At 41.7% G+C, this 7,247-nt stretch overlaps 1 pseudogene; it reads left to right on the forward strand.

Annotated features, from left to right (window-relative positions):
• The window catches only part of LOC100948354, a 15,033-nt pseudogene extending 9,848 nt beyond the window's left edge, over positions 1 to 5,185 (forward strand).
• Positions 5,186 to 7,247: the final 2,062 nt, after the last annotated feature.

Raw genomic sequence — 7,247 nt, forward strand, 5'->3', positions numbered from 1 at the left:
AGGAGACGCTGAAAGAGAAGGGGGTGTAATTGGAATGAGGCTCATTGAAGGGCCTTAAGAGGTTAGCAGCAAAATTCTACTTTTTGGATCTGAGAATAAGTTTGATTTTTGTTTCTCTCTCTCTCATTGGTATCTGTGCTTTGTTTTTATAGTGAAGATTTTATTTTTTAAAATTGTCACCATATAGTTTGTGGGAAGGCCTTTATGTTGGCTCCCTTGGTCTTTACACATTACCCTGGCATCCTTGAAAACATCCTTACTTTTTGGCAAAAATAGGATGTTGGAGAGATGTTCTGGTTTATTTTTTCTCTCTTAAATCATGGAATTACCTATCCTCCAAGGGATTCTTTTTCCTTTTAGTAGAGAATAATGTTAAAGTCCTGAAGCTGGGAGTGCACGTGAGCTTGTGAGGAGGGGGAACCAGAACACTATTGCTGTTGCTGCCAAGCCACTCAGAGCTGAAGAAACACTTTTTAAGGTTGTTATTTCACACTGATATTTCCAATTTAGCTAACTACGTAGCAGTTCCATACTTTTCTTATATAAGATTTCATCAGCTACACCCTTTTTCTTGAATTGACAATCCTTTTGCAATGATGAAACTACCCAGTGGAGCCAAGACATATCTCCTATCAATTTTCCTCTTTGGGTTAGTAATTCTCAGAGTCTGTCATTCACATAATTCATAATTTGTTGCTGTAATTTCTAAATTCATAATTTTGTACCACCTGTTATTGTTTTCTTAATATTTTTATTTATTCAACATCAAATTGAACCTTTTAAAACAATTAGCTTTCTATTAAGCAACAGTGTCCATAGAATTGTAGGGTTTAATTAAGTGGTCATACATTTTTCCAGTGCACATTAAAATAAATACATAAGTGTTGGGATCTGAAGGAACTCAATCAATGTCACTTACCCTCAATCAAGTTCAGCATCATCTGAAATCGGGGAGGTGGAGCTCAAAACATCAGCCTCATTACTAATGAAGGCTGCCCTGGGGTTGTGGCTTGAGCGCTGGTTGATTATGGGATCCCTAAGAGTGGATCTGAGGCTCAGAGGGAGATATTCACCCACAGAGCTTCCCTGCAGCCTGGTCCCAATAACCTCATAGTAGAAACTGACAGATCTAAAAAGCATAAGGAGGCTCGGCACCTGTGGCTCAAGGGGCTAAGGCGCCAGCCACATACACCTAAGGTGGCGGGTTCGAATCCCCAGCCCGTGCCCGCCAAACAACAATGATGGCTGCAACCAAAAAATGGCCAGGCGTTGTGGCCGACTGCCTGTAGTCCCAGCTACTTGGGAGGCTGAGGCAGGAGACTCGCTTGAGCCCAGGAGTTGGAGGTTGCTGTGAGCTGTGTGATTGCTGTGGTCTGTGGGAGACTCTGTGTCAAAAAAAAAAATAAAAAATAAAAATAAAAAGCATAAGGAGGGAAAAACTGAGCTGCTGTACTCTATTATTATCAATTGATTACTTTATTTGACAAATAAAAATTGTGTGTATATATATATATTATACAACACGCTGTTCTGAAATACATATACATGGTGGAGTAGCTAAACCTCACATACTTACCATTTATTTGTGGTGAGAACATTTAAAATCTGCTGTCAGCAATTTTCAGGTCTATGATACATTGTTATTAACTATAGTAACCATGTTGTATAATAGCTGCCTTGAACTTATTTTCCTGTCTAACTGAAATTTTGTATCCTTTGACCAACATCTCCATAATCCCCGTTCTTACTCGCCTGGCCCTGGTAACACCATTCTACTCTCTGCCATTAATTATGGTTATTACTTTTTAAAGATTTCACATAATTAGATTGTGCAGTACTTTCTTTCTATGGCTGGCTTATTTCACTTAATATACTATCCTCCAGGTTCATTTATATTGTCACAAATGATAGGATTGTCTTCTTTTTAAAGGCCAGATAGTGTTCCATTGTGTATATATGCCATGCTTTCTTTATCCATTCGTCCACAAATGGTTATATCTCATTTTTTTCTCAAAATTCAGTAATTAGGCTGAGGTGAGTAAGGGAGCAGAGATGGTCAGAAACATTAAGCAAATGGCTATTCCTGTAATTAAAACACAAATTCAGGAGGAATAACTACTAAAAATGCATCTGTGTTCAGGCGTTGTGTCAAAGCATCTCAAGCAAACCTTGTGGGGAGTTCTGCTTTAGTAAACTGTGTTCCGATAAAGCGCCTCTGAAGTTTACCTTGTCAGATATTGGTTGGTACCTTTTGTGCATCCCAGATGGTTTGCTGTATTTGGAGGAACAGATGATGTAGAAGGGTCTGTCTGAACCCAAGTCAGAGTGAATCATGTTGATAATGTAGCGCATACACTATCTTGGCCATTTTTCAGACATTTCTGATAAAGAAACTATTGCTACAAAATTATAATAGATTCTAGTCCTTTCAGTATCACCGAGTGTTATTTTACTCTCATCATTCACAAAATGACTAGACTATGACAAGGTCTTATGGGAATATTTATCCCATTCACCTCTAGCTTTCTATGATCGGCCTGCAGAGACTGTCAGTGCTTAAAGGAAAAAGTGGAGACATTCTGCCTAACTCCCTCTCACTCTTACAGAGCTGAAGAAGGGAAGGTCTGAGAAGCCTGACGACCTGTCCAAAGTCATATACTACTTATTTATTTATTATTATTTTTTAGAGTCTCACTTTGTTGCCCTTGCTAGAGTGCTGTGCTGTCACAGCTCACAGCAACCTCCAACTCTTGGGCTTAGGCAATTTTCTTGCCTTAGCCTCCTGAGCAGCTGAGACTACAGGCGCCTGCCACAACACTCAGCTAGTTTTTGTTGCAGTTTGGCTGGGGCCGGGTTTGAATCCGCCACCCTTGGTATATGGGGCCTGTGACCTACCCACTGAGCCACAGGTACTGCCCAAGTCATATACTACTTATTAGCTGACTTAACTCAAGAGCTGGGGGGGGGGGTGTCTGTCCCAGGATGTATAGCTTATTTCTTTTTTTATGCTGCCTTTTGACATTTTAAACATCAAAATGAGGAAGTGAAGAGTTTGGCTGGGAAAAATTATTTCTTATCATTTTCTCTCCAAAATGAAATTAAAATCCTTCCATTCTTCATGTTCCCTAACATCACTATAGTCTGGAGTGTCTAACTTCAAGGAGGGAGCAAATGCAGTCCTACCACACGTCCAGAGGAACAGAACCTGGGGCGGGGAAAGACTAGCACTAATGACTACCATGCTTGCTTTTGCCAAAAAGGAACGTGTTGTCATGGGTAGGTATGATTAAGCATAGGCTTAAATCAGAGCTCAAACGACAGCATGAGGGTCCAGTTCTTGATTTAGCTGCCTTTCAGTTACATATTATCTTCTCTTTTAGTTTTTAGGTTGTATCTTCACAATACTCAATGCCGTGGAGAAGACAGCCTGCTATCCTGATAGCATAAACCGAGGCTCCTAGAGGGAGCCTTGCTGTTGTGGTGGCCTAACAGAGGTCACGGCCTCACCCCTGAACCAATGGAATCATCACTGATTGGCTTAGCCTAGGTTTTGATCTCACCCTGGGAGCCAGAGGTGGCAGAAATGTCTCCAGAACACCTGGGCTGAGATGGAGGCAGAGTATTTTCTCTAGGAAGACGTGGGCTGTGATTATGGAAAATGTGAATGGATGCTGGGTAGGAGAAAACACAAGACACCGTGGCTTTTTTTCTCTGGAGTCTGTTTCATGCCACTTCCTCTGGGAGCTTCCCTGGGCATACAGGAAGGAGATGCGCCTTTCACTCTCTCTCAGCATCCCCTTTGCTTTTCTTTCAAGGCACAATGAATAATTTTGTATTTACTTGTGTGACACTTTCTGCACTATCTGTTTTCTTCATTAGAAGGTAACCTCCTTGAGGATGTTGACTCTATTTTATTAATGTTTCCTCAGCATCTAGGAAAATGCCTAGCACGTGGTTGTCTCCTAAAAATGTTTACTAATAGAAGCAACAGTAAATGTTACCTATCTGGGTATTTACTCACCAAAGACAAAGACATGGAGCATTGGAGCACGTGATAGTTAATTTCATGTTTCAACTTGACTAGAGTAAGGGATGCCTGGGCAACTGGTGAAACAGTGTTTCTGTGTCTGTGAGTGACAACATTAGTATTTGAATCAGAGGATTCAGTAAAGATCTCACCTCACTAATACACCATCCAATCCCCTGAGGGCCTGGAGAGAACAAAAAGGCAGAGGAAGGGTGAATTCACTGTCTCATGGGGCAGGGACATCTTTCATCTTTTGCTCTTGGACCTCAGAACCCAGGTTCTTAGGTCTCTGTCCTCTGAGACTTACACCAGTGCCCCACCCTGGTTCTCAGGCCCACACTGACACCATCGGATTTCCTGTTCTGATTGCAGAAAGCAAATTGTGGAGCGTCCCTGCCTCACTAACCACATAAGCCAATTCTATGATAAATCCCCTGTTATCTGTCTACATGTATCCTATTAATTCTGTTTCTTTGGAGAACCCTGACTGTGTCTGGTTTGTGTCGCTATAAAGGGACATTTGAGGCTGATTTATAAAGAAAAAAGGTTTATTCGGCTCATGGCTCTGCAGAAGGCTTCAGGGAGCTTCCAGTTGAGACCCAGGTCAAGGAGGGAGCAGCTGTGTCACATGGGGAGAGAAGGAGCAAGACAGAGAGGAGGCAGTGTCACAGTCTAGCCAACTCTCACATGAACTAATAGAGAACAGCACCACGACCAGGCGGAGGGCACCAAGCCATTCATGAGGGCCTGCCCCTCCTGAGCCAGACACCTCCCACAGCGCCCCTGTCAACACCAGGCTGATCTCCTTGCCAGAAGCAGTACCTGGGGATGCTTGTGAGGGCAAATGAAGTGTAGGTGACAGTCTGAGACATCACCACCAAGCTGGGAACCAGGTAGAGGGCTAAGACTGACCCCAAGACAGTGCAAGGTCTCACCTCAGTGGCGCAGACACTCCTGAGGCAGATGCACAATGAATTTCAGTACATGTCTGACCAGAACACTGGAAAAACTGATGATGTGAGTAGTTGCAGTGATGATCTGGAAAAAAAACATCGCAGACCTCCTGACACGGGCTGGAGCAGAAGAACTGGAAGATGAAAACAAGATACTTGCCACACAGAAGAGTTGAAGGTTGCTAATAATTTATACTGAAATCTGGAATGCTTTTTTCCTAACCCAAGAGAAGATCGAGTACTTTTTGCAAGTAATTACTATGTGTAGGCAGGTTTTATATTATAAAATGTGCATTCTTATCACATACTTTACAGTTTATAGAGTGATTTACCCCCAGTTTCTTGAATGTGGTATGCTCACATCTCAGACCTTGGACAGTTGTGCTGTTAATTATTAAACACTAAAACTTTGGCAGCTCCTGCATTAAAAAAAATTCATCATGTCATGTGGAGGTTGCCAAATATCCAAACCTTATTACTGACTAATAAAGATTTGAATATGGGGGGAGTTTGCCTCAAATACATGGCTCGGTCTGTCTAGGTTAACAAGTAGATACATTTTAGGAAGTTGGTAAAGATTAACAGATTGGACCATAAAAGCATAGATTGTTGAATGCTTTTACAATAACCTTTAGACTGTAGCAAATGAAAAAAAAAATAGATTTCCAAGAATCTATAATCAACATATTAAGGTATAAAAACTAAATAGATCTATACTTTTTACCTTCTTATGTTGTCAAGAAGATGAAACACAATCCTGTTAGGAACTGCCTTAGATAAATCCTACTGCTTGGAGCCTGAGACTTTACATTTTTTTAAAATTTATTTTATTTAATTAACTTATTTTTTTGAGACAGAGTCTTAATTTGTGGCTCTCAGTAGAGTGCTGTAGTGTCATAGCTTACAGCAACTTCTACCTCTTGGGCTTAGGCGATTCTCTTGCCTCAGCCTCCCGGGTAGCTGGGACTACAGCCACCCACCACAAGGTTCAGCTATTTTAGAGATGAGGTCTCGCTCTGGCTCAGGCTGGTCTTGAACCTGTGAGCTTAGGGTAATCCACCTCCCTCAGTCTCCCAGAGTGCTAGGATTACAGGTGGGAGCCAACACGCCTGGCCTTTAAGGTTTTATTTTTATTAGTCATTAGTTACTTGACTGCTGAGAATTTTCATCTTATGCAAACACTCTTATATGCATCTGAGTCAATGTGCCTCAGTTTTGTAACCTGCAAACTGTGGATAATAACAGTACCTGGCTATTGTGGTGAAGATTAAATAAACTAATACATGCAAAGTACTCTCAGCAATTATGTTAGCTGCTATTATTATTATAGTAAGAGGTTGTATTAGTATCATATTTCCTTTATTATTTGAATAGCAGTTTCTACTATAAAAGCACTTATTCATACATTATTCTGAATCACATGAAGGATTCACTATTTTGTGTTCTTTGCATGATAGAAGTATATAAAGAAATATTACATTCAGTCTTATCTTTGAGAAATTTGCAACATAGCTCCAATAGAATATTTTATCTTATGGCTTGATTTTAGAAAATATCTCTCCAGAGGAGCTAACTTTAGACTGTAATATTTTTACCAATTAGGGTTCTTTAGATTATAAGAAACAGAATCCAACTCAAAGTAGCTTAGACTACCAAGAGGTTTTGTTCATATGGGGCAATGAAGATGGAGTGGTATTTAGGGGCAGTTGGTCCAGGGACCCCACAATGTTCCCTGGAAGCCCAGCTTTTTCCTGGTGATTGGCTCCTCTCATCCTAGGGATGGGATCAGGTCGGGGCTGTCTGCCCACAGGATGCCTGCTGGCTTTAGGTGGGGGCACGTCCTTGTTCATACAGGGGGAGAGGAGCTAATTTCCAGAAGCCCCCAGTAAACCTCTCTTCATGCCTCATTGGTCCAGATGGGGCCATAGCCCATTCTCTGGCAGTGGGGATCATTCCCAGACAAATCAGGCCCCCCCCTGAAGCTGCAGGTAGGTCAGCTTCTCTCCAGGTCTCTGAGTGCTTATTAGGGTTGTGGGGAAAACTGGATTCTAATCTGAAGACAAATGGACAGTATGAATGCTGACTTGGCAACCAGCAATTCCCATTCTACCCTTGGAGGGGAAAATAACATCTAACTTTTCTTTATGTTCTAAGCCAAGTGTGCAGAAAATCCTGTGGAAAGAGTGAATAGTTGGCTCGGCGCCTATAGCTCAATGGGCTAGGGCGCCAGCCACGTACACCTAAGGTGGCGGGTTCGAATCCCCAGC

The sequence above is a fragment of the Otolemur garnettii genome, unplaced genomic scaffold, assembly GCF_000181295.1.
Source record: "Otolemur garnettii isolate 467f Iridium unplaced genomic scaffold, OtoGar3 scaffold00003, whole genome shotgun sequence".
NCBI lineage: Eukaryota > Metazoa > Chordata > Mammalia > Primates > Galagidae > Otolemur > Otolemur garnettii.